Here is a 27685-nt window from a genome sequence, read left to right on the forward strand (position 1 = left end):
TGGATAAGACTTCTGGTAGGAAGTCAAACATGAATCGTGACAGAAGACACATTCTTGTTGTGTTCTCAATATTCGGGAAAGTTAGCTGCAGAGGTTTTTTTAGTTTTCTGAGAGTTTTTATCATAAATGTATGTTGAATTTATTTATGTGCTTTTTCTGCAACTAGTGAGATGTTTGCTTGATTTTCTTTATATGGCCTATTACTATGGTGAATTTTATTAGCTGATTTTTGAGTATTGATCCAGCCTCAGGAATTCTTTAATTCATGCCTTGAAGATGTTTTTGTCTTTGAAAATTCTCAGCTATTTATTCTTCAAATATTGCCTGTGTTCTCTCTCCTTTAATTCTCATACTAAAATTAAATATGTATTAGAACTTTACATTGTATATCTTTTGTTCCATTATAGTGTTTTTGTTTTTTTGACCTCTGTGCTTTATTTGGGGTGTTTATATCTGACCTATTATCTACTTCACTAATTCTCTCTTCTGTTGCATCTAATTTCCTATTAATCCAATCATTTAGTTCCCACATTTAGTTTAGTTAGTTTTTCTTCAGTTCTAGAATATCCATTTTGATCTTTTTTATGGTCTCAATTTCTTTGACAAGTTCTTGGTCTAGGCTTTTATTTACTAGCACATAGTAAACAATTATCTTAAAATCATGTCTAATGATATTATTATTTAGATAACTGTGAATTTTGATATATTGTCTGTTATTTTTTCTGGATTTAATAATTTTATTTTGTCTCCCCTAACACTTGATTATTTTTGATTGACAATCAGACATTATTTGTGAAAAGAGTCTGAGATAATTTCAGGTATAAGATAATAATATTTTCCTCCAGACATCTCAAGAGCATTTACATTTTACCTTTTTTTTTTCTTGCTGAGGAATATTTTCACTGAGCTAGCATCCACTGCCAACCTTCCTTGTTTTGTATGTGAGCCATCACCACAGCATGGCCACAGAAAGACAAATGATGTAGGTCTGTGCCTGGGAATCAAATCCAGGCTGCTGAAGTGGAACATGCCAAACTTAATCACTAGACCACCAGGGATGGCTATACATTTTACTTTTTTATCTTGCAGATGGATAAGGAATTTTGCAATTCCAGTTAACCTGAATAAAATCAAGTAATTTTTCTACTCTGGGTTTCAGTTCCTAAGAGAGATTGTTTCTGCTCCATGTTCATTCTTACAACATAGACCCACAACCACTCCCTTCAGTATGAGGCCTTAAACTCTAGTTTTGGACTCCCAGCCACTTTAATTGATCAAAAGTTCTGTTCAGTTTCTCAGCCTTTCAGTTTCCTTCTTTGGGTACTGGCCAATACCTTAAGATGCAGTGGCTTCAAACACTTGTTTCTTCTTGCTGTATTTGTTTGTCTCCTAGATCTTGGCTCTGTAATTCTTCAATGTTTTGATAATTCTCCTGGGCCTTTAAACGTACGTTTTAAAAAACATTTTGTTTGGCCGGCCCAGTGATACAGCAGTTAAGTTTGCATGTTCCACTTCAGCGGCCTGGGGTTCACCAGCTCAGATCCCAGATGCGGACATGGTACTGTTTGGCAAGCCATGCTGTGGTAGGTGTCCCACATATAAAGTAGAGGAAGAGGAGCACAGATGTTAACTCAGGGCCAGTCTTCCTCAGCAAAAAGAGGAGAATTGGCAGCAGACGTTAGCTCAGGGCTAATCTTTCTCAAAAAAAAAAAAATTTTGTCAAGTTTTTATAGCAGTAAACACATGGTCCAAGTTACTTACCCCACCATTACTGAAAGCAGAATTTGACATATGCAATGTTAATACATACATAATGTTATTTTTCTTCCTAAAGTACTGAGTGTTTTATTAAATTTATCTGTTATCATGCAAGGTAACAGCCCATGTATATATATCTCTATTCCCCTCCTCTCTTCTCCCATTCCAGTAACATGCTAATATTACCTTATAGTTTATATCTATAAAACTATAATATATAGTTTTAATAATATTGAAATTATAATAATCACTTACAGTTTTATCTTTCTAGAGCATGACTTTAGCAATTCTTAGAGTCTGATAGCTGGGGACATTGACAATATTTTAAATTTTTGTCTCCCTTTAAATAACTTTATTTCATCCTTACATTTTACCAAATAATCTAGGGGAAGGTGGTTGTCTGGGTTTAAAATTTTTCTTTTAACTCTGATAATTTTTCTCTGTCTTCTTATATCCACTGTTACTGATAGAAAAATTAGTAGACAATCCTTGTATAGCATGTTTTTTGCTTATACTTGGGTATAAATGCTTATACTTTGCTTATACGTTACTTATACTTTGGTAAAAGTTTTCCTTTCAATATTCCTTTTCAATACACTGATTGTCTTTAAACATCTTTTGGTTCTTCTATGTGAGCTCACATAGATTTAGGCAATCCTTTAAGAATGTCAACTTCCTCCTCTTGGGCAGTCTACCTGGGATATGAAACAAACTCCATTGGCAGGGCAAGTGATCCTCATTGAGTTCCAAAATATTCAGGAAAGGATTGATTATGTTATTGTGTGGATGACTCCATTGGTGCTCCTTTAAGATCAACTGCTTCTCATTCCTTCCAAGGAATCCCATAAAATAGACCATGGCCCCAATGCTGTATCTGTAGTTCCTGGCAGACATCACACAATCTTGTTGAAACTGCTTTTATTCCAGCAATTAACCATACTTTGGGACTGGTCAGCCTGACTGCAACCACTATGGGACCCCCAGCCTCAGATAGTTGACCATCAAGCCCCTCATACTCATGACTTATACTGCCTGTAGGCATGAAATCTGTTGGCTTTGTTCTTGTCTTTACCATTCTTACCCTCCTGAAATGCCTTCAAGTGTTTAGGCTGTTCGCTTTAACCAAATCCTGTCTGCTTAGTTTCTGTCCTCTGATATTTCCCATCTTGTCTTCTTTCTACACATGATCCTTTCTTTGCCAAAATGCTTTTTTGCCTTTTCCAGCATATAGGGTGAGCCTATAGCATATATTTAGTATGCTATCTTGTAACTGGACCCATGAATCTAGGCTGGTATCCTATGCACATCTTTATTCATTCCCACAGAGTTCTAATCATATTGCACATAAAATCCTGCACCTTCTTGTTTATTATAAAATTGTGCCATTAGGCATATCATATTTTTATGTAATAAATATTTGCAAAATATCTGCTGGGTATTCAATTTAGGAGCTTACCTTAATTAATCTGGCAAGTTCTCAATATACTAGTTGACAATTTCATTTTCCAGAAAGGCAAGACAATGATAGGGGAACTATGGCTCTAGTCCTAATTCTGCAAAATATGGAGGAATAACTTGGTAAAGTGGAAATGACAGGAAGCTTGTGGGAAGTGATCATGACATCTTTTACAGCCTGATAACCAGGGAAGAAATATAGATTTACTTTAGCCTTACGAAAGCAAATTGCAAATGATTTAAATAAATGGTGGGCAGTTTTACATTTTTTTAATTAGAAAAACTCAAAAGAGTAACAAAATTCTCATGAAAAGATTTATGAATATTCTATTAAATAGTTCAGAAGACCCCATTTTAAAGTAATACTTACAAGCAGAATGAATTGGGAGTGGACTGTGAAGACAATGCAGTTCTACTGGCAAAAAGATGTTTTTAAAGAACATGTGTTCTACATGGAAGCAGAAAAACAACAAGATAATTTCATAAGAAGGTAGCACATCTCTCTCTGTGCTGATATGTATCTAAATGTTGTCTGAAATGTGCACTGAATGGTGTTGAGAAAGATTAAACTCAAAATGAGATAAAATTTGGGACAAAAATTCTCAGATCTTCAAAGTTAAATCTTAGAAATATATTCAGAACAAGAACATTTTAAATAATGAACAACGGGGCCTGCCTGGTGGTGCAGCGGTTAAGTTAGCACGTTCCGCTTCTTGGCAGCCCTGGGTTCACTGGTTCAGATCCAGGGTGCAGACATGGTACCACTCGGCAAAAAGCCATGCTATGGCAGGCCTCCCACATATAAAGTAGGGGAAGATGGGCATGGATGTTAGCTCAGGGCCAGTCTTCCTCAGCAAAAAGAGGTTTGGCAGTAGTTAGCTCAGAGCTAATCTTCTTCTTCAAAAAAGAAAAATGAACAGCAATCACAAAAACATATTAAAGTGTAAAACTGATCGGAAAAATAAATATAAATTTAATTTATTAAGAGTGAGATAATTTCATTGATCTTTTTCTAAAGATAACTTTTAAATCACTTTTTTAGGCATGCTTTTCTAAATTTTATCTTATATGATCTCTATCCTTGATTGTTTTTCCCTTTTATTTTTCATCTCAATTACGTCTTTTTTTTAATCCAATGTATTTATTGAGACGTGACACATTTACCCTAGGGAGATGTTACTTTATATTTGATTATTCACTTTAATTTTTTTTGTTATTCTTCCAGAAATTTCTACTGTGGGAAAGCTCAGTGCTGAGAGCTAGCATGCCCACTTATAGGACAGGGCTGATTTACCCCTGCTTGATAGTTCTAATCTAATAGAGCTTTGATGCTCGTCTATGGTTCCTTTTAGCATTGTCTCTTCCTTTCCATTTTCACCTCCTACTAATACAATGAATGCTGAGATTTTTAAAGGACTGCGTCTTTATGACTATAACAATGTTTTTGTGGTATCACAAAATTCTATTTGGTCACATACTTGAGGAGCACTCATAATATGGCATTGAAGACAAAATAGATGCATTTGGCTTTTCAATGTATTAAAGAAAGTGAAATGTGCAGAAACCTATTCTATAACTTTGATTCAATGGGCTCTCATTATTTAGATGAGAGCTTTGCCATTTGTTAGATGATCTGGCCAGGGTGCTGTTGAGTTATCTCTATGACCAGAATCTTTATCCACTCTTCAACCACATTACAGACATCCTGGGAAAGGCAAACTGAAGAAAAAGTGTATTTCATCAATGTTTCCTGCTCATAAACTGTGAAGTAAAGTCTCCTCTGATGTCATCTTTTGCCAAATTTTTTTTCTGGAAACTTCCATAAGTCAAGGATTTGAAGAAAGGCAAGTTAGGCTTCACGCATGACCAGATTCTTTCTCTCTTGCTTGATTAAAATGAGAGTAAGAGAGAACCCTGAGGAGTATTTTTAATACATTTTCCCCTGACACTGCATAAATCTAGGAGCATTTATATGCTAATCAAATCAAAATAGGAATTATTAGTGACTAGAGAGCCCCAACTAGGCTGTTATTTTTCTATCAACATATGATAACAGTTCTGACGCTGAATTAAGGAGCTGAATATTATATAAGTCCCAAAAGCTTATAGAACATGACAGGTTTAAGCAATATTAAAACCTAGAAACTCTGCCCCACCCATTACATATTTATTCGGTATTACAAATTGTAAATATTTAAAAATACTCAAAGATACAGTGTGGGTAAATTCTTAATGTTTAATGAAATTATTCATGATATACAAAGAGTTGAATAACTCAACAAATACCATGAAGGTTAATGCATGCGAATGAATCTGAAGAGTCCAGCAATGAGGATAACACACGGTGTCCTTTCCTGGGATGATCATGAAATGGAATTAAAGTAACCTGATTTTCATAGTTAGGGGATATCTTTGGAGATAAAAGGAAGCAACCGTCACTGAAGACCTACTAGCAGCTAATTGAGATCCAATGTCAGGTCTCCATCTCATGGGCTGGAAGCCATGGATTCTTTGTACTGTTTTCATTTTAATAGTTTTTAATGATACAAACCCGTTCCCTGTCAAATATATGTATATTTAGCTTGTTTTTTGGCAGTTTATCTTATCACCTCTTAAGAGGTCAGCTACAGGTTGGGAAGAGCTATGTGATATGTAATCTCAGATGAGCAAATAATAGGAAATTCAAGAAAAAGCCAACAAAAGGAGCTGGTGTAATGGGCCCAGTGGGGACAGTTTTATGTTGATTCCTAGAGTTTCTAGTATTCTTATTTATAATGATCACAGATCATAATATAGCAGGTCTAAATTTACACTTCCCATTTTTAATGCTGCAATGCCCACACCAGAAAAACCTTGTCTGCATTGAACGGGTAAGCAAAATTTCCTTGGGAGAATCAATTTTCATCTACATTCAAAATGCCATTTTCAAGTTTCTGTTCTCAACAGCGATAGCAGAATCGCTCTGATGTTTACAGAGCCTTAAGGAACAGAGACAGATAAGACAAATGTGAATACGCTTTCAGCTAATGCCCTATAAGGAGTCCAATATTTATAAGACAAGATGAAAATTATTGGGAAAAGTATCTGTTGATAAGAGAATGTTACAATCATTACTGGATACCTTAATTTCTAAGTTTTCATCTTTTCAATGTCTACCCAACTATCTATCAATCTATACATTCCCGCTACATATATAGTAAGAATTCTTATTTTTTACTGAAAAAGAAAACTAGATATTTATGTGAAATTCCACTTTACTTCTAGAATCAAAACAGTTATGTTGGATTCACATGCATCTTCTTGTTTTCTAAGAAGATACATCCCTTCTTATAATTCTTCCATTAGGTGTATGTTGTTTTTCAGCATAATAAAATCAGTATCTTTGCTCTCAAAAGAAACATTATTGATTAGCAAAATTTTTCACTTAATTGAAAGAATAAGTTTAATGTTTGAATGTTAATCAGACAAGAATTACTCAGATTTCATTAAAATGGGTAAGATTTTATGAATCTTTCGAGACACTGTTTTCTTTTTAAAAGGAAGACAGAGACTTGGCTTTATAGAACAGATTTTATTGGTTTGGCAAAAATTCTCTCTCATTTCTTGAAGAAACAATAAAATATCACATCACTTAGATTCCATTGAATCTCTATACTTTTGAGGTGGATTAATAGGTGTTTGATTCAGATTTAATAATTATTTGATTACTAGCACTCATGTAGATATGAATGGAAAGACCTATTCCCATAACTTTTGATGATTTTTTCAGCTCCCTGTGTAACACATGAACAAATAAATAGACACAGGTATATACATTAAGTGTTAGGGTTTGGTCTTAGGGTCCAGACAAATTTGAGTTTGAATTTACTTGCAGAAATTATCAACTACAAAGAAGCCAACTCAATCATTCAGAACCTTGGGTTTCTGAGGTACAGAGTGGAGGTAACAATACTAAACTAACTTATAAGGTTGTATTAACTAAATTACTAACAAATACAGGCCTGGTTTCTAATAGTCATGCAACAAATGGTAGGCAGCTATCTGTCCTAATACTTTGGTAATAGTCCATACCTCTACTGACCAATGGATGTTGAAAATTAGTCATACTGCTTGTTGACTCAGCATCAGAAAGTTGGCTCCACAAATGCCAAGTAGAATGGGGTAGGCAAACAGAGAGATCATTTTTAAAAAATTCCCCAACTTTCCCCAAATCTTGAAAATTTAAGCCAAAATCATTCCATATAGTTAGATGAACACTCAGAATAAAATTTTGTAAATGTTGCGAAGAATAATCTTGTCATGTCATAAACCTTGCCTGTGGTGTTTCCCACTATACTTCATTACCTAGAAGAATCTGAGGGACAGAGGAAGTACTGAAAAATATTTGTAGTATAAATTAATTGAACAGAGAGTTTTTATTCAAAAGTTACTCAACCGAGGATATTCTGTTTTTACTTAATATCCAGAGTATGAATCAGAATGAGATTAAAGTCCAATTTTTTGTGAGGCTCATACATAAACAAGGACAATGATTAAATACTTCCAGTGGAGCCAGCAACACCTATTAGATAAATTTCTGAAAAGTTAGCTAGCATTCAAAGTTCTTCACAATTTATCTTTCACTAAATTTTTAATCCTTATTTCCTACCATTCTACAAAATCCACTGCATGCTATTTTATCAGACCAATATTCATTCCCTCTGTGACTTTTAGCCATATTTTACTTAATGCAGGGCACCCTTTTTAACTCATGTATATAGAAAAATTGCTCTCATAATTCAAAGTCCAGATAAAATATCATTAGTTCTGTGAAGACTTTCTAAGTTCTTGCTGAAAATTAATCACTCTCTCTTCTGTTATCCTATAGTCATTTTGTACCTATCTCTACTGTATCTATTATCACATTTTATCATAACGAGTTTTATTTATTGTTTTCTTGGGACATAGCCATAAACTCCTTTATGGTAGGACCTTTGTTGATATGTCCATGTTTGTATGGCCTGTACTTAACACTAGCTGGTATTTAATTTTGGTTAATAGAGTTTGTTGATTTACTGAATTAGATTTAGGAAGAGGAGGCAAGTAGAAAAGAACAAAAAATGAGGTCATAGTTTAACATTTCACACTTCTAAGTACTCAACTAAAATTCTGGTTGCTTGCAGGATGATTCAAATTTAGCCTTTTTCAATTAAACTGTGAGAGTTCTAGTGGGTAAATAACCACTCTATCATAATTTTCAGCAACAGACTTATGGGATTAAAATGTAAATCAGAGCATCCATCAGACTTCCTGCTGCTGATCGCAAAACATCCTGCACCTCTGGATTTCTCTCAGAGTAACAGATATGCCCTCATTGTCTTTCTCTTTGCTGAGGAAAAGTGTAGCTTTGCTCTGAAGAATATTCTCAGCAGTTGAATGTCATTAAAATTAAAAATAGTGATGAAAGAAATGAGTGGAAATAAACAATGAGCAATTCACACACTACAAACAGTGACATAAGGTGGAGAATAATGGAAAATGAAAAAAATATATAATGATGACTAGTTGACAGATTGCTGTCGTTTTACTCTCTGGGGTTTTGTCACAACCTTCAGTAGGGAGATAACATTGAACATCTGGTGGACAACCAGTGCGGAACCTCAATGAAGCTGAGCATGTGCAGTAGAAGAGGAATGAGCTTGGGACTGTGGCTTATCTCCTCATACTTTCCCAAGAAAATAAAATGAGCCGAGAGTAGTACTAAATAATAACGGTTGCCTTCTAGGAAAGCATTTGAGTCATAATAGACAGGTCTTTCTCTGGCAAAATGCCACTCTTGATTTTGTTCTATATCAGTTATCTGACCTTGGGCCACATTTAACCTCAATGAGCCTCAGTTTCCTCACCTGGAAAATAATAAATTTCGATATAATAATTTGTACTGTTGTAACAAGTGAGATGATACTGTTTCCTGTGCTCTGCATACGGCTATTTGAGGATCCACAGTGCAATAGAAAGACAACCATTGCTCTTTTTCTTACAACTGTCTAATCATCCACTGTTTCTCTTGAATTATTTATTTACTTATGTTTGAAGAATAGTCTTCTATATTAAACATTCTTCAGGTTACTTATAGGCCTGAGCTGTCTTTCCATCAGTGACCTCAATTTTAATCTAGGCTTTAGTCATTGATACATCTGATCCCTTCTAGCTGCTGTAACTATCATCAGTTGTGTGCTGGTAAACATTTAATAACCGACTCTCTTTCTCCAGGGGGAAACACTGAATTGGAGCATTTCTTAATTTCTTTGGTGTAAGCACTCCTGCTGTGACTGACTTCAAGCTACCAACATGACATCGTGTTGCAGAGTTGGAAGAGTTGTGCACGGTCATTTCTCACCAGCTGGTAAGACTTAGCTGTAGCACACCACTGCCTGATGCTCAATATAAAATAGTCTCTAAGACTCAAGGAAAAATTGGGAACTTTTCGAATTTCCTATCTTGCTGTCTCTGAAACAAACTCTTTTGGGTTTTTACTAGTAAATACTGAAAAAAAAGGAAACGTGAGAATAATAAATAATTCAATATTACAAGTGCCAAGTTTCAAGAAACTTGAAGATAGTTGTGTCTGAATTTCATTCAAACATAAAGTAAACCAGGCTAAAGTTTGTTGAAATTCTGGAGCCGGATGACCTGCTGAGCCCCCCAATGGATAAAGACCTTGACTTTGTTTTTGCTGCTTTGACCACTGTATAACTCTACCACTCTTAATTAGAACAACCCGCCTTAATGAGAAATCTGTTTCCAGGGCAAAAAAAGGAAATCAAGCCTAGTGTTGGCATTGAGTGATCCGAAATGCACAGGGTTCGGTTTGACAGCTCAGCAGTTTTCACTCTGAGAGCCCCTGGAGATAGAACCTCGAGAGAGGGGCAGCGCTCTCACAGAGGAGCAGTAATAAGCCTCACCTCCAGGCTGTTCTCTCTTGGATGGTTCATTCTGTTTTCTACCCATTAACTCCTCAACACAATTAAGCTGCCTCCCAGGTGAAGAGGAGAGTTTCCTATACAGACTCCAGATATTTCTACTCCAGAATTTAGGCAATCCCACGTTTTAGTAGCATCTTTAACCTTTTTCATGGCCTCCGTTTACTGTAAACCCAGGAATTCTTTCCCTCATTTCTCTTTGATTCTTTTTGCTCCATTTTCTTTTGAAACTTGAGGAAATATTTTCTCAGGAAACGTATTCAAAAGCCAATTATTAAGGTTGATTCTAGCCTGGGTATATTCTCCCCAGTGCCTCCTTTGACAGGCGTCATTATTTCTGTGGTTTCTTTGCATCATATCATTTTCTCTGGGGAAAGTACAATAGATGCCAGTCCCTTAAATTCTTAAAGATATTGACTCTTTTGGAATCCCCCATTGTGATTATTTTTCCTTTATTTTCAAGGTATATATGGCTGATATGTGAATCCAGTAAGCAGACAAAACTTTCTTGATCTGATTTTTGAGTTCCTTTCCTCTTCTGAGCTGAGCAATTCCAACTCTCCCACCATGAGCTCCTCTTAAAGGCTGCTAAGCACCATCACATTAGACAAAACAGAAAACAACACTAGACTACATTTGCCCCCTCAAGAGCAATTGAAAACTTGCTTTATGCAAATAGCATTTTGTGTTCAGGACTAACTGGCAAATATGTTCCCTGAATGGTACTGTTAGTTCTGACTCTAGAGAGTAGAACAGAGGAATGGCACACCTTCTCCTCATCCCCAAAGACTAAAAGGCAATAGGCTTTGCTGGGATAATTCTACTCCACTGAAGCCCTTCAGGCTCACTTCCCAGAGCACAGCAACTGGAGATGAGTCACGATCCAGCTCTGCCAAGAGTACAACCTACCGCATACTCTTTTACGGTTCTGAAGTGAAAGTAACAAGCTTGGTGTGGGATGCTAAAAATGATAACGGGTATAACTTTCAGAGAAAAGTATCAAATATCCCATTGAATTTGCCCATCTTCCATTGAGGGATATGAAAGAAGATTGTGTTTAATTAAAACAGCTAAGGATAAACGTGCTTGTCAAAGCTGCCAACTTTTAACTCCTTGTGTGTCTACTTAACTTAGATATAATAAAAAGTTCAGGCAAAGATTTATATCACTTTCCCTTCCAACTTACACTTCTGTGATTTTGCTTTAATCATTCAATACTTGAACGTTTATCATGTCTAGTATATTTTTAAGTTCCGGGACTCTGCAGATTATGTTCATGTATGTATCTTAATGGATCCTTGCAATAAACCCTGTGAAGAAACTTGGGCTGGCACTAATATGGTCAGTGTTTAACACAAGAAGGAGCCTACAATCAAAATCTACCAATGCTAAATTCAAATTCTAAGCTTCTTTCTAGATGTTCAAACTATAATTTGTTTTTAGTTTACTTTTTGTTCTAACATATTGATTGTGCTGCCTGCCCCACATTGGAGATTGTTTTTAAGCTATCTAGTATTGACTAACTTATTCTTCTATATGAAATTTTGCATATTCATTTAACTTTAACTTTGAGGCAATCCTATTCTCCAAGAGCTGGTAAGATCCACAATAAACACATCAAATAAAGAGGGCCTGGGGGCCAATGAAAGTTGATGAGCTCTTAGAGATACATGGGAAACTTGTAGTCGTCAGAGTAGGGAGTCTTAGGGGAGCATTTTTCTTGACCAGATCTAGTGAAAACCTAGAGTATGGGGAAAAACAAGAAAAGGAGAAGGATGTGTTTTCTTTCCACTATAGTCATAAAATGTAATGCTTGTGCCCTCTGTGAGGTGGAATGGAGAATATTGATAAATACATTAAAAATGTTCATCATCTCAATAATCAAAGGAAAGTAAAACACTAATAAAATAATATTTGTACCTTTCAAGCTGATGATTTTCAGAGGAAAAGACTATGCCCAATATCCCTCAGGCTGTGAAGAAAATTTACACTCTAAAGAATCATGTATTTATTGATGTAGGTCAGAATTCTGAAAGAAAACAAGTTCTACTTAGTAATTTCATACGGTGGATTTTCAGTAAATATTTCATGATTGATTAATTATAGTACAGTTCTATTTGTTGGCCATTCAGTCATCTCAGAAATATTTGTTGCTTGTGTGTATGTGGGAAAATCATGCATACTCAAAACCATGAAATAAATAAAAAGGCAGTAAATAATAATGACCCATGCATAATATGGGTAATAATATTCTGGATTTTTAGAAGAGAGAAAGAATTCCATGAGGATAGGTGGCCAGAGCAGGCCTCTCAATGTCTGAGTGACATTTGCTGTGTCTTATATGTGGGTAAAACTTAGGGAGATAGAGAGCAATGAAGAGGGAAATCCACGTGTAACACAGCTACTGGGGAAGAAATGTGGGAATATTTGAGACAGTGCACAGTCAATTTGAGTGAATGGAGCATACAATATGACAATGGATAGGAGATAAAGAAACTTTTCCTTCCATCTTACTCATGTATCATCACTACCCTACCTCTAATGTGGTTTTGATGAGATTTTAAAAATCCATGATAAAAACATGAGCTTCTAGCTTCTTCTAGTTTAGTTGATTTAGATTGGGTCCTTGAATAGTTTCATAAATAGAAACCTAATTCATTTTATTTTCAGTAATTGAATTTTGTGTTGCAAATTAACTGAGTGCCTTTTCATTTCAACTATTCTTAAACTAAAAATATACGTGGCAAGGATTGCAGTGAGAGGCTATTTGAATGGCCTGACGTTCCTGAAAGAGCTCGATGAGTTCAATGTGACTATTGCAATAATATATCATTTGTGTTTACATTTATTTTCCAAACTGGAGTTGGTTGTATTTAAATGCTTTTCTTATTTAAAGTATGTTCTCCAATACTACCTTCAAATATACTTCAGATTATTCAATAAAATAAAACCCAGATGCCCAAGAGAATGAACTTTAGGACTGAGGAGTACATTTCTGCCCCCTAGAAGAATATGGATATGAAGAGCCATGCATTCTTCTCTGAAATTTTATAGTTATAATTACCAGTGAGAAGCTTTTAGTTTCAAAGATTCAGCATGTTTAAATTAACATAGTTACATTTGTAGTTTGTTTTGTTATCTTATATTTTCTGAATCCTCCAAATGACACACTTATAAAGAAAATAATAGCAGAAGCTATGTTGTGTAGAAAATGTCTATTCTTTAAATTCCCAGATACAGTACATTTTAAATTATCCCGGGGTACAGACCCACTTCACTGACATTTTTCATGAATTTCAAAAGCTTCCTGCTTGTTTACTAGCAGCTTTTATATAATCTCTCCACCTAGGTCATTTCTTATCATCTGTCTAAGGAAACAGTATTCTTCAAGACAAGAGTGATCTCCTCAAACCAAAGGCTTTTTGACACCAGGATTCCTTATAATAACTTTTCTTCCTGAAAATTATTTTTTTCTCCTTCATTTTGGCAAGGACAATACATTCTCAATTCAGAGGCTTCTCTACTTTGCTGCACCCAGTACTGATAATATCTATTGTATACAGATGCTCAGATCTTCAAGGATATATGAGAACAACTTAATGTAGTAGTTTCAACTTGGCCATAGTAATGCCTTGTATCTATAATTAACATTCTGAAATCTCTGAATCATCTCTTATTTATTATATGTTATATTCATGGATAACTGTGGTGTAATCTGCATTGATACCAATGCCTCACTTGTTTCCTTTACTTCCTGAATTGCACGTCTGTGCTGTCTATGAGGAGATCTGTCCATTTTTATGAGCTTCTTTCTTGCCCTGTCTGCTTATCATCCTGGAGACAGTAGATTCATCCTATTCCCTACCTCCTAAAACTAGGCAGTTTGCATATTGCTGTATGACAAATTCAATGGCTTAGTATAGTGCCAATATTTAGTTTTGTTTATGAACCTTCAATTTGGGCAGGGTACAGTGGGTGTGGCTTATCTCTGCTTCATATGACGTCAGCTGGGCAGTTTGACTAAGGCTGAATCATCCGTTTCTAAATGGTTCACACACATGCCTGGAAAGTTGATGTTGGCTGTCAGTTGAGAGTTAGGCCAAAAGTCTTGGTTCTCCTACAAATGAGCTTCTCCATGAGGCTGTTGGAGCTTCCTTGCAACGCAGGGGATGTACTCCAGTCCTGTGACCTAAAAATAAAGTTTTCTGACCCTACATACATAGCATATAATGAGAGATAGGATAACTACGGGAGACCCTCCCATTGAGAAAGTGAAGAATTAGGACATACATAAAAGTCATTGGCTCATAGCATTTCTGAAATATAGCTAGGCACATGCTGTCAGTTCCTTAATTAGCACTCAGGCTTTTTCTTTGGGAATGATTCACCACAGCTCTTGGGTCTTCACTCTGAATCATCCTTTACTTTCCATCAGAAACACCTCATCTTTTCATCTGAGTAGTTTTCTTAAGCTTCTTTTGGTGGTGTAAATTAGGGCCCAAAAGATTATTTTTGTTTTGTACTATCTTTGTACTTTTCAGTCCATGCTAGCTAATTACTTAAAAAATTGGCAAGGATTTTGTGTATCAAATCATAACTCACTCCATTGGATAAGCTCTATTCAGTGCTAATCTCAAGATAATCTATTTTCTATTTAGGCTCCAATGAGGCTACTATGGGATACTTTTAATATTTCTAGAATCTCTATTGCTTAACTGTAAGGCACATTCTTAAGAATATTAGAAGCCCTATTAGACATACTCTTAAATCTTTCTGCGGTTGAAAAAAAAAGAATGTCTTACAGTCATGTCATGAAAACCTTTAGCCTTAGGCCATCCTGTTCTGGAAGCCGGCTAGATTTAGCGTTTGCCCTAAAGCCATTTCTTTTATTTTTTAATTGAAGTTATGATAGTTTACAACATTGTAAAATTTCAGTTGTACATTATTATTTGTCTATCATATTATAGGTACACCACCTCGCCCTTTGTGCCCACCCCCAACACCCCTTTCCTCTGGTAACCACTAGTCTGTTCTCTTTGTCCATGTGTTTGTTTATCTTCCACATATGAATAGAATCATACAGAGTTTGTCTTTCCCTATCTGGCTTATTTCAGTTATCCTAATACCATCAAGGTCCATTCATGTTGTTGTGAATGGGACAATTCTATCCTTTTTTATGGCTGACTAGTATTCTATTGTATATATATACCCTATCTTCTTTATCCAGTCATCAGTCAACGGGCATTTAGGTTGCTTCTACATCTTGGCTATTGTGAATAATGCTGCAATGATCATAGGGGTGCATGAGTCTCTTTGAAGTGTTGATTTCGTGTTCTTTGGATAGATACCCAGTAGTGGGATGGCTGGGTCATATGGTATTTCTATTTTTAATTTTTTGAGAAATCTCCATACTGTTTTCAATAGTGGCTGCACCAGTTTGCATTCCCACCAGCAGTGTATGAGGGTTCCTTTTTCTCTACAACCTCTCCAACATTTTTTATTTTCTGTCTTGGTTATTTTAGCCATTCTGATGAGTGTAAGTGATATCTTAGTGTAGTTTTGATTTCCCTTTCTCTGATGATCAGTGATGATGAGCATCTTTTCATATATCTATTGGCCTTCTGTATATCTTCTTTAGAGAAATGTCTGTTCATATCCCCTGCTCATTGTTTGATCAGGTTGTTTGACTTTTTGTTGGTGGTTCATGTGAGTTCTGTATATATTATGGAGATTAACCCTTTGTCAGATATATGATTTGCTAATATGTTTTCCCAGTTCGTGGGCTGTGTTTTTGTTTCAATCCTGTTTTCCCTTGCCTTGTAGAAGCTCTTTAGTCTGATGAAGTCCCATTTGTTTATTCTTTCTGTTGTTTCCCTTGTCTGAGAAGACGTGGTGTCTGAAAAGATCCTTTTAGAACTGATGTCAAAGAGTGTACTGCCTATATTTTCTTCTAGAAGTTATGGTTTCAGGTCTTACCTTTAAGTCTTTGATCCATTTTGAGTTTATTTTTGTGAATGGTCTAAAACAATGGTTTACTTTCATTCTTTTGTATGTGGCTGTCCAGTTTTCCCAACACCATTTATTCAAGAGAATTTCCTTTCTCCATTGTATGTTCTCAGCTCCTTTGTTGAAGATTAGCTGTCCATAGATGTGTGGTTTTATTTCTGGGCTTTTAATTTTGTTCCATTGATCTGTGTGCCTGTTTTCATACCAGTACCATGCTATTTTGATTTTGATAGCTTTGTAGTATATTTTGAAGTCAGGGATTGTGATGCCTCCAGCTTTGCTCTTTTTTCTCAGGATTGCTCCTAAAGCCATTTCTTAATTTGAGAATCTATTTTCTGGTAGAGATCAGAAATGAGAAACATTCTTATTTTGAGCCCTTAAACTCCTGGTTCCTTTATATTTCCTCTAAATTCTGCTCAATAACTTAACAGTTCCTTCAGTTCTCTCATATTTTATCGTAGGCAGCTAGAAAAGGTCAGTCAGCCATTTCTACATTCTGTTCTGAAAATCTGTCCAATGAAATCCATGAGTTCATTAGGTCTCCTCTCTATCTCCCATGTTGCCACAGGCAATAGTTTTGGCAAACATTTGACCACTTCATGGGGAACCTCTTTTCTCTAGCCTCCAGTCCACATGTTTTAGATTTTTGTTACAGCGGCACTCCACTTCCAGGAACAAGTTCTGTCCCAGTTGTCTATTGCTGAATAAGAAACAATCCCAAACCTTGATGACTTCAAACAACAGTGATTTTATCTTATCATTCTGTCACTCGGGAACTTGCGCAGGGCTCAGTCGATGTTGAGCTGACAGCCAGGCTGATCCGGTAGGTACCTACTGGCTTTGCTCACATGGTTAGCATTGAACGAGAAGGGCTGGAAGAATGGGCTGATCTGAGCCTCTCTCCCTTTCCATGTAGTCTCTGGACATCTCTAAGTAGTCTCTTTAGCAGGGTAGTTGGACTTCTCACTTGGTGGCTCAGGACTGTAAGACAGTGCTCTGAGAAACAGGAAGGAGAAGCTACCTGTTACTTAAGGACTGGACCTACAAACTGGCACAATATCACTTATGCTGTATTCTCTTGGTCAAGCAGCCATGGAGTCTGCTCAGATTCAAAGGTAGAGGGCATGTGGTCCCCTCCCCCCATTTCTCAATGGGACCAGTATCAAAGAATTGTGACTATCTTTAGTTAACCACAGGAAATGTGCAAATACCAATATAATTTCTAGCACAGGTTTTTCAAATTAGATTGATTTAGTTTCTACAATCCTCCGCAAGGCTATAAATAAAGGTGGTGGTCTGTGTCATACATTTACATATCTTTGTATTGGAGAAGATTTAGAATGTACATATTTTGATCCTTCAAGAGTTTTTTTTTTTTCAAAAAAATGACATAGTTTTGAGGAAAAAGCATAACTCTTAGGTGGTAACACTTGGAAATTTCTATTTTCTTCAATTCTTGGACATCTGCCAATAATTTATCCTTAATACACCTTATGTTCTTTGTCTTTTTCTCTTTGTGGCTCTCCATTAACTATAGAAAAACTTTCCCAGTTTTCCTGCTCTGAAAGTCCATATTTATTTTCTCTGATCATTTCACGTTTTACGCTTTCACCTCCTATTAGTGTCTGCAAAGGCTGACAACCTTCATATGCTATTCTTTGCTTCAAGCTAAGAGATCTTTCTGTCTTTTCCTGAAACTTTTGATCTGCTATCTCTTGCCTAGAAACCATCAGCCTGCTGTTTTTATATCTTAATTGGTTTTCTTAATTTACCCATATTTATTCCCTAAAAGATGGCAGGATAAATTTTTCAATTTCCTCCAACTCTTTCAGATTTCACAACATTTGCATTTACAGTATACTAAAAAAAGACGTATTTCATTTCTAATATTTTCTAATGAGGTTCCATTAACTTTCACTCTCGGTTTCTCTCTCATCCTTGAGCATGATAACTATATAGCCAAGAAAAAAGTTGTAGAGCAGAGAATCATATTTTTTCCTTGTAAAAAAAAAAAATAGTTTGCGTGACCAAAGCTTTATTTTCAGATGTTATTGCTCTCTTTTTTTCTTGAACCTTAGTTTATCAAATCTAGAAATTGTGTGGGATTCTTGACCCACTATAATCCAGAAATATATTTAGACTGGGCAAAATGCTTCGGGAGAAAATAAGACTATGACCTCTTCTGAACTTTTCCTATTTGTAGAATGAAAGCAAGGAGCAAACACAGGAATACTGAAACACTGAAAGAAAGCCTCTGAATTAAACCTCAACTCAAAAAACTTCTCTATAGATATGGGAAGTGCATTTTCTGTTACTTTTTTTCAAGTCATCTATGGTTTACTCCATTGTAATCCAGTATAACATTGTCAAGGACTAGAATAAACTATTTTGTGATTACTTTATCCAGGCTGTAAGACTAGGACTAGAGAAAGAGAAAAGAAAAGGGGTAAACTTGCCCCATAAAAAAACAAATCAGTGTCCAATTCCCTTTTAAGGATTGGTCTCATTGGGCAATAATGGGAATGAAAAGAAAAGGCCATGTTTTCACCAGACTATTGTATGTTGTCTCTTTTCTCTGATAAAACACACACACACACACACACAATTGAAATGTTTAAGCTAAAGGATACGGAATGCTTTTATCATCGTCACCATCATTAGAAATTCATTAAGGCATGCACAGTCACATAGTTGAATACTTGGATATATTGTTTTCATGATAGAAATTAAGAGATATTTGTTGAACATTTATTGAATGCCCAACCTTGCATTAGGTGTGTTCATTTGTGTTATCCTCATTACAATGTGGCAATATCAGGCAGAATTCGCCAAATAAATGGCATAGATTATAAATGAAAAATCTACAGGAGTTCAAAAGAAGGTCGCCTTGATGAATACTTATTCCTAAAATAGAGATTTCATGAGAAGGAAACTAAGTGATATGTTCATTTTACAAAATGCCCAATTGGAAGGAATGACATTAGTTTGGACCCCAAACAAGAACCCTGCTGGAAATCAAAGGGTACATCTTATTTATGAAGTAAGACCAAGGCCAAGAGAGGTGTTCTTCACATTATGTCACACAGATTTTCTTTTTGCTGGAACATAGAGAATACTTTCTTCTCTCCAAGTTGAGCTACTAAGACAATGAATGGTCTTTGGGGGAAGTCTGTGTAATCCCTGGGTAACCGTGTTTTTTCTGGAGATGAGAGATTGGTTCAGGTAACTACTCCAGGCCCTTGCTAGTGTCAGGGTTCAGGAGTCTTCATTTCAACCTACAAACCTACTTTTTTGCATAGGCATACTTCTTCTCTTTTATTATACAATGTACCCAAATTGGCCTTTATTTTTACAGCTGCTGTATAGTTTACAGCAAGAAAATTTTAATACACTGCATTAGAAACATGAGAGGTTGGTAAACTATGGTCCACAAGCCAAACCTGCTGACTGTTTTCATATAGCCCATGAGCTAAGAATATTTTTTACATCTTTAAATGGTTGAAAAAAATCCAAAGAAGAAGAATATTTCACAACACTTGAGAATTTCATGAAATTCAAATTTCAGTACCCATAAACAAAGGGGATTTTTTGGAACAAGGCCATGCTCATTTGTTTACCTATGATCTATGCCTGCCTTTGTGTTACCACAGCAGAGTTGAGAAGTTGAGACTGAGCCATATGGTCCACAAAGCCATATTTGCATATTTACTATCTGGCCCTTTACGGAAAAATTTGCTGACCCTGGTAATAAATGTTTAAATGATTCTTTCAGAAATGAAAATTCTCTTACACGGATTTGCATTGTCAACCTTGGACAATGGAAAGCCTTGACGAACTCTTCACTGGGCTTGGGAATGAGGGTACTCTCAGATACAGAACTTATCCTTGCATTTTGCAGACAGCTTCTGCTGACAGTGACATTGAATTGATATATTTGCCAATCAGATGAAAAAGGTGAAAAGTTGCTTTGGAATATAGAGCAGACTACTATAAAGTTTCCTTTTGATTCTGTATAAACTGCCCAATGGAAGGGATTAATAGGCTTGTAAATTCAGGGACAGGAGACGTTGTCAATAGTTTTGCAACAAATTTCCCAGAAACACTGATGTTGGTGGAAAACAATAATGTTTACTTCTTTACAAAAAAGCTTTTCATCTGCTGATTCCAAGGCCTTGCTCTACAAAGCTTTAAAACTCCCTCGTTTTGGATAGCATATTTTTATCCAGTGGCATAAACAGGATGCTTTCTCCTAGTTCAAAAGTAACTATTTCTGTTTCCATGGGTGCAGTGCCTCCTCAAATTGTTCCTGATTCATCAATCCTTGATCTTTAGAATTCTCTTAAATTTTTTCCAACAAAACTGAGGTTCTAACATTAGCTTCCTGAGAGAATTTCCTATTGGCAAAGATGTCCACCAGATGCCTTGATAACTAATAGCCACCAAAGTCACTTTGCAATTTTCAGCTGACATCGTATCAAACAATTCTGAAGGCACAGGCTACCAAAACATCTTGGAAAGTAGCAATGCCAGGACCCAGATAATATTAAGGTGATATTTATAAGTATAGAAAAAAACAGCGTGATGAGCTTGTATATTAATCCCTTATGGAAAGAACATTGTGATATCATACTTTCAGCTTCGGAATAAAGTCAAGAATAGTAAGTCAGCTCAACTATTCTAAGATAAATCAAATCACTACCATATATCATTATAATGCGGGATAGTGAGGGGGAATAAAATTTATCCCGTCATATTTCTATCTGCACTCATCTCAAAGCAGGTGGGATACCTCTCAATTACATCAATTTATCCCACCATCCATGCATTGGCTCCTGATGTTTCCTATGCTAGGAATTATTCACACTTTTCCTTTCTTATTATATCCAACAAAATGACTCTCAGACATTTAGGAACAGTTAAAGATTAGAAAAACCAGAACCAAATGGTAAACCAAAGAGGCAATTGTTCAGGTCATGTTCCAGGCACAGGTAGGAAGCTTAATAAATACAATCGTGAGTAAAATTGTATGGTAAATAGAAATAGAGGGAATAAAACAAGATTAGGTATGAGGAGGGATTTTGATACCCACAGACTCAGTCCAGAAACACAAAGGAGAAAGTCATGGGGAAAGCTACAAGAGAGACAAATGGAATTGAAATGTACACATCAAGAGTACACATTCTCCTTATTTAAATTCCCAGTACGGGCCTGGGCCTGGTAAATTCTAGCTAACAAATTTTGTTGAGATTTGTGCCGCATACTTTTGCTGAGGTACTTGGTAAACATTTAATTTAAACGTTTTTTGCTGGTAGTCTTGACAACTTTCTTTCCCTTGATGTCATAACATGCTCTCACATTCCAGGTGGCTGACAAACAGTGGTGGGATGATCTTTCTGCAGGAAATGCTTTTCAGTTGTGCTAAAGAACATGGGCCTGAGGGAGAACTAACCCTGCCACTTGGACCTGGAAAACTGTTTTCCATTGGAATATTAAACTTAAATAGAAATAGTTCTCATAATTACTGTATTGAACATGACAGTCATTATTTAGTGGACTCAATACAGTGACTGGGAAATTCAACAACATACCTAAGACTTTTGATAAAAGACGGTGAAGCAAAGGCATTTTATTGTCTCTTCACTAACATCTATCCAAATTAACTGTAAGAGAAATGCCGTTTGAGAACCTACCTTCTGGTCAATTGTAGTAAAACAATTCCATACTCTGCAAAGCTTTTAGTGTCTGACCGTTATTTCTATGACTTGAATGCTAGAGGAGGTGCTGGAGGAGTGGCTATGTTTTCAAGGATGCTTCTGATCTTGGATTATTCTTTCTTATTCTATTTCTGACCAGCACTGCATCTTCAAAATTTGAAACTCAGCCAACTATCCTGGTTTACAAAAACTTATTAAAAACCACAATCCACCCACATCAAGCATTCATTAGGTGATAACTTTTTTCAATCAAGGAAAATCATCTTACTGGCTCTTTTCACCCTCTTTCGTTATCATTTCTCTGTCTGCTCTACTGAACAAACCCCATCTTGTTAGCTCCTGTTCCTAAAGAACATATCAAAACACATTCGCACAAGAAGAAAACTGTAAAAAAAAGTAACAGGATTTGCCTGTTTTAAGACACTTTGAGCTTTGGGTTAAATGACACTACTAGAAAAAAAAAGAGGGAAAGAAAAGAAAATATATAAGAAAACAATATAAGAAAGTAATATGTATTAGAAACAAAGATAGGGTCACAATCTCAAAGCACAAACAATGAGAATTTAGTTATATAAGAACATCTGAACCGTCAAATAATATGTGTTTCCATTGATTTTGAGAAAGATTCAGATTTCTCTGAAATTAAAATTGTCCATTCTCCTGGTTTCTACAAACAATACTTTACTCAGTTTGGGGGGCCCACGTGACTTGCGTGAACCAGGAAAGAACTGAATAATACCTTAGAAGGAACAGAGATAGGTGAGATGACCTGACCAGGGTCACACAGTTGATAAGCAGTAGAGCTAGAAGTTAAACCAAGTTCTGTCTAGTACTGAGTGTACATTCGTTCCACTTTTAGTTTCTATTTAGGTTAATGGCTGAGTTCTCACATATGGAAAATTGACTTTTGTCTGCCTAATGTCTAGCTCTTTAGTTGTCCACCTCTTTAATGTTTAACTCTGCATAACTCTTTAAAATGATATTAACAATAATGATGATGATGGTGGAGATAACCCATGACAATAAATGAGAACTTAGTTCACATATTTTACCAAGACTGTAAAATCCATCATTTTGTTTAATATTCAATCCAACAAGGTAGATAGTATTGTACCCTACTTTATGGATGAGGACAGTGAGGCTTATGAAGATCATACAACGACAAAATGGCAGAGCACTTCTTCATCTCAAGTCAACCCAACGCCAAAAGGCATCTTTCTTAACACTATGCTCTGCCTCTACCTATGGTTAAACTTCCCTTATTCTGATTCAAATAATAGTTCACTCTTCCGAGTACTCTCCATTCAGCTATCTAAAAATTATCTTCTTATCTCATATCTCAAAAACCTTTAGTAGTTACACAATGTTGGAAAAATTAAGTCCAAGTTCCATAGTTTTATTTCTAAGATATTCCACAAACTGGACTTGTGCTAACTTTCTCTTACTCCCGACAACCCCACTGTGTAAGCCCTCTGCTACAGTCACAATGGCCCTTTCACTGTTTCCCTAGGGCATCGTGTACATGTTCACCCTGGCCGCATTTGATTACATCATATTCCATCTGGGATATTCTCTATGCTCTTCTTGTTTTAAAATACAACTTAGTCTTGATGATCTAGCTGTATAATTCTCCCCATTCCAAGGAGTTTCATAGACTATTCCAACCCTGAAATCACAGCATGTAATATTGTTACGTTTTTGTTCAATTTACCTTGTAGCACCTTGAGATTTATAAACATCTTATGATATCATTTAACTTTAAAAAATATATAAAAATTCAATTCCCTTCTCGATTATAACTTCATTGAGGATGAGGACACTTATGTGTCTAGACTTCCCTATAGCATCGAGCACCGTGGCTTTTTGCCAGTGAGTGCATTATAATTATTTGCTGATTTAATTTTATGTATAGAATACATGAGTTCAGAATTTAAACGTAGGGGAAAAAATCTGTAGTTCCAAATTTGCATTTGTTAGAAAGCAGCTATAACATTGTGTTTGCTTAATTTTAGCAGCAAATGAATTTTGAAAAGAAAAATATAGTATTACAATTATGATTATATTACATAATCATAATATTTGTAGCAGGGAGCTTCTGACATGGTTTCAAAGGATCCCTGACTCTAGGTATTCATGTCCTGTGCAATTCTCCTCCCTGAGTGTGGGCTACACATGGTGACTTGCTTCTAATGAATGGAATATGGTAAAAGTGATGAGATGCCGCTTCTGTGATTCAGTTATGTGAGACTGTGACTTTCATTTTGCTGGTAGACTTGCTCTCTTGCTGGCTTTGATGAAATAAGCTGTCATGTTGTAGAGGCCCACATTGCAAGGAGCTGAGGACAGCTTCTGGCCAATAGCCAGCAATGAAACTATGCCCTCGGTCCTACAATCTGTGCAGAACTGAATCTTCCCAACAACCAGGTCAGTGAGCTTGGAAGTAGACCCTTCTTCAGGTGATCTGTCAGGTGAGACCCCAGCCCTTGACTGCCATCATGTGAGAGACCCAAAAGCAGAGGATTCAGCTAATCTCTTCCTGACCTCCTGACCCACAGAAACAGAAATGATACATGAGGGTTATTTTAAGCCATTCAGTTTTGAGATATTTTATTCATTAAATAATTTTATTTCTTCCATATACATTTCCATGTTTTAATTTCCATAAAATCAATAACCGAGACTTTTAAGTCTTGATTTGTTGTAGCCCATATCCTCTGCCTGAGCAAGGTAGTCAGACATATATCCTGATTCTAAGAATACAAATTGAAAACGGTTTATGTCTGCTATATCTCATTTCAAAGTTACAACAATGTTGTGAGGTAGGTTGATAAAGGGGGGCAAGTGTCTACATTATTGCCATTTTTTAGAAGATACTAACATGAATAAAGGGTTAAAGTCTGTAGAAAAGAATGAATCATGTTTATTGGAGTGTAGGTGAAGGTGAAATTATATTTTAAAGTCCTCACATTATATGAGCAGTTGCCTCCTTCACAAATGTTTACCATTTCTCCTGCTCTTTAATGGGAAAATATAAAAAGAGAAAATAGAGTATAATTATGTGTGTGTGTGTGTGTGTGTGTGTGTGTGTAGCTGGCAGAACATCATCATCTTTTTTTTGAGAATATTGCATTTCCTCTAGGTGAAAGGGTCCAATCTTTCACTTTCCAGGGAGTTGGAAGAATCAAACCATTTGCCGCATGCTAGACTGGGTGCATTTGAGATCCCCACAATGATTTGTTATCCTGAGATTGCCCCAGCATTGTTGCAGGTAGAGGCTGAAATATCTGCCCACTCCTTGGGTGACGTGTAAAGTCACAGAGGACTCCTGGGAGTCTCTATAGTTTTCCCCAGCATTTGCTTTCACGTGTTTTTGTGCCAGTGAGCCAATGTTTAACACAGAGAGAAATAAGAGGAATTTGTTCCAAATGGTGTGAAACTCAACACATGATGCCGAGTTATAGTAGCTATCTGGACAGCTAAATATACTCAGCTGATAGTGTGTGCATGCATGTGTGTGTGTGTTCTCACACACTTCATCCACCAAAGACCGTGGCCTCGATTTAGGTATTTATGAGAAATGCCACAAAAAGTTTAAAGCTGAAAGAAATATTATATGTAGCATGTATGTATGTGTATGTAGATAGGCATATACATTAATATATATAAATATTTATATCAAATTTATTTTTTAATCCATAGTTTATTAACCCAGACATTATTCCTGGGACTAATTATGATGAAACAATGAGAAAGCTCTCTGATACTATCAAGGATTTCTCAAGTACTAAATAGTAAGGAGAGAGGACTAGCATGGAGCAGGCAGTATGGGCTACGAGCAGACATGATGAGCTTCTTGGGTCCTACACTAAAAGAGCTCAAACCCACCATTCTTGTTTCCTTTCCACATCCCTCCTCAGGGAACGGGGAGGCAGCACTCTTTGTCTTGGGAAAACTGTTTCTAAAACAATCACCACCTCCCCATCCACCTCATCCCCACAAAGTGTATATTTCATTTAGATTTTGTGCTTTATTTCTTCATCTTTTTCTACATTCCTTGAGGGCAGGACCTATATTATCTGTGTTTTCTGCATTGGGTCTTGCTCTAAACTATTCATTTAGCAACTAACCTACACATGTCTGCAATACTCAGAGAGCCTTTCAGAGGGGCACTGCAGTCAAACTTGGGAGGGTGGTTTACCAGAACTTAGAAAGGAGCCATTGTAGCAACCGAGAATTTTCTACTTTACAACCTACTCAGAAGATTGTTAAAATAACTAAATTCTGGATTGGACGTCGATTTCTTAGTTACTGTCTGAATCATAATAATCCCTACAGCTATACCTTCTTTTTGTGCAAGAAATATTTCCCTCAAACCATCAATTTTTGTAAATTGGCTAATGTTTGTTGCTCTGTGAAAATTAACTCTTTGGAATAATTTCTTTTGGGAATTCTATCTAATGAACGATTACTTACAATTTATTTTGCGTTTAACAACCATTGCATTAGTTGGGGTAATCTACCCATTATACAAACAAACTGCCAAATACGCTAGCCTAACACAATAAAAGACGATTTCTTGGTTAGGAAGGAGACTTGCTAATAAATATGCTTTTGATTTGTATCGTATTTGTAAAGTGTGTTTTACTTTTCAAAGCACTTCTGTAGTGTTTATTATATCTAGTTTTTAAAATTATCTGGTCATATAGGAAGTTGGGTATGATTGTCTCCAATATAGCATGAAGAAATTTTAGCCCAGCATGAACAAATCAGTTCTTCATATTAATGTAAAATAGTGCTAAGATCAGGAGTAGAATGGATGTTTTGAGGTTCACAATCTACATGTTTTTCACAAAATGCAACAAATTATAAGCTTTTTGACAGTAGGGAAGAGTGTGTTTCAATTTTCATCACCTGTTTGTACTTTGAAAAAAAGTTCTTTTTAATCAAAGAAACAGTGTATATAAAGTCAGTGGTGTTAGTAATTACTGTTTATCATGTCTAGTACCTGTTTGATCTTTCACTTTTTCCCCTCATAAGCACATAGTGAAGACATCTCCTGTTGTGTTGCTCTATCATCTCTTTCAACAGACCTTTTCTACAATACGAGGAAGATGAGAATAACATTACCATGAATATATCCAATGTTGTTTATTACTCAGAATTTTCTTGTTGCACTATAGGATGGTCCATAGGTTTTTCTTCTTGACCTGAATGCTAAGATCAGAGATAGGTCCTAGATATTTTAGCACCCTTTAGAACCTTATTATGAAAGTATGATCCAAATTTGGAAGTTTTCTCCCTTTTCAAATTGCAATGATTTTTGCTTAATGAGTGCCATGTGTTTAGTCTTCCTTTGTGGAGTAAGACTTATCTTTAATGTTTGAAATTTAAATTGTTTGAGTTTCAAGAGAACTTTGGCTTGTTAATTAGTCTTCCAGGATTCAGTGGTCAAGGTTATATTCCCTCAAGCCTATCCCTTCACCATTTTAGAAGCAGTGGTTGTATTCCCCTCTCAGCCTTCATTTTCCAGACTAAGAGTCACTAACTCTTTAGTCTGTTCCTCTGAGGATACGCTACACACATAAATCAGGCTTCCAAGGAAGCTAAAAGAGGTAATTATTATTTGCATTTTGGGCATTTAAAAACCCAAAGCTCAGAGGTGAGGGTACTTCATTCTAGCTACTTCACCAGATTATAAATTTCTCCTGGGAACACAGCTCCTTCTGTTTGTTTTATCTGCATCTCTACTTCTTAAGATTCTGGTGATGCAACCATACAAATAACCCTGAC

General features: G+C 36.0%; 1 long non-coding RNA gene across 1 annotated transcript in view; it reads left to right on the forward strand.

Annotated features, from left to right (window-relative positions):
* The window catches only part of LOC138925395 (uncharacterized), a 68703-nt gene that overhangs the window by 37525 nt on the left and 3493 nt on the right, over positions 1-27685 (forward strand). The window contains exon 3 of the long non-coding RNA XR_011441486.1: positions 9466-9598. This is a non-coding gene — a long non-coding RNA (uncharacterized lncRNA). The remainder of the gene's footprint in view (positions 1-9465; positions 9599-27685) is intronic.

The sequence above is a fragment of the Equus caballus genome, chromosome 8, assembly GCF_041296265.1.
Source record: "Equus caballus isolate H_3958 breed thoroughbred chromosome 8, TB-T2T, whole genome shotgun sequence".
Classification (NCBI taxonomy): Eukaryota; Metazoa; Chordata; class Mammalia; order Perissodactyla; family Equidae; genus Equus; species Equus caballus.